At 41.8% G+C, this 1,348-nt stretch overlaps 1 protein-coding gene across 1 annotated transcript in view; it reads left to right on the forward strand.

Moving 5' to 3' along the window:
• Positions 1-443: 443 nt before the first annotated feature.
• Positions 444-1,348, forward strand: part of LOC107091218 (protein-tyrosine sulfotransferase 1) — a 44,552-nt gene continuing 43,647 nt past the window's right edge. Inside the window, exon 1 of the mRNA XM_015385014.1 lies at positions 444-639. The gene's annotated coding sequence lies outside the window, so the exon portion shown is untranslated. The remainder of the gene's footprint in view (positions 640-1,348) is intronic.

The raw sequence follows: 1,348 nt of genomic DNA on the forward strand, positions 1-1,348 counted from the left end.
AGTGAACAACAATAAGTGGGAATGCATAAGCATTCCCACTTGATAAAAGTTTATTAATTACATTTATATTAATATTTTGCTTTGAAAAAAAAACAAACTATTTGTTAGGTCTTGGTTCAATTGCGTTTTTGACTTTAACATCCCTGATTTACAGTCTCTACATTCCAGTTAACGATTAATAGATTACTAAATTAGTTGAAGATTATTTCAATAATCAATTAATAAAACCAACACAATATAATAATATTATGTATATAAATATTACAATATAAGTAGAACGAGGGGGTTATTTTTTTTAATATACATTTTTCTAGCTATGCTTTGTGCTTTAAATCGACCGTGGCTCCGCCCACTCTCAAGAATTGTCCAATCAGCAGCTCTGACACACAGCTTCCTGTGAGTGACGGGCCAATCGCAGCTCTGCTTTCAGCGGGGGTCGGTCCTGTGCCTGTAGCCGTGGAGCTGCTCTCTAACCCGCTTCCACTCCGACACCAGAGAGACGAACCGTCCGCCTCACGCTGACCGCGGCCGCTGGGAATGACCGGGGAATGAGCCAGAAAGGCGGCGGGGCTTCCTAGACGCGGACGCTGGATTCCCGGGAGGTTTTCTCGCTGGCTAACCTGGCTGTCCTCCGCAGCGGTAGGTGGCTTTCTGTCGGTGCCGTGCGGACCCCCGCTGCCTCCATTAGAGTCCCGCTGTGATCGGAGGGTTTGATCCGCCATCAGATGTTCTCCAGTGTTCTCCTTCCCGCCCAGCCTGCTGCTGCTGAACCCGGCTTATATAATGGCTGAGGGGGGGTGGGGGATTCTGTCTGATTATCATGACAGGATGTGTTGAAATGATCGGCGCCTTTTAACACATTTTATTCATTAATTAGACCGCAGTGAAACATTTAACCCCAACTATTTAATCACTTTATCTGCTATAAAAACATGAAGGAGGCCGATCATATTTTAATATAATTCACTAACTGATCGGAAGGTCAATGCTGTTTTCATTTATCTTTGTACGATTTAATTTATTTACTGATACACTGTGCTTTCAGGGGCGGATTTAGGAAATTTGGGGCCCTAGGCAAAGACAGGCAGGGGACCCTCTGAATTTAAATCGTGGGGAAGTCATATTTAAATGTCAAATCATTCTAGCTTAAACATGTATAGAAATGTACTCTTTATCAGATGATATTGTCCGAAAATTTAGAACATTTCTCTAAAAAGAAAAAAAAAATCCTGTCTTAAAATCTGTTTTTTTTTCTTTCGTTATCTTATGCAGGCCAGTTTTTAAATGTTTTCGGTCATAGCATCTTCATTCATATGTCGCAGCTAATATACGCAACGGTTGAAACCAG

Source organism: Cyprinodon variegatus, unplaced genomic scaffold, assembly GCF_000732505.1.
Source record: "Cyprinodon variegatus isolate N-32 unplaced genomic scaffold, C_variegatus-1.0 Scaffold329, whole genome shotgun sequence".
In the NCBI taxonomy this organism is placed as follows: Eukaryota; Metazoa; Chordata; class Actinopteri; order Cyprinodontiformes; family Cyprinodontidae; genus Cyprinodon; species Cyprinodon variegatus.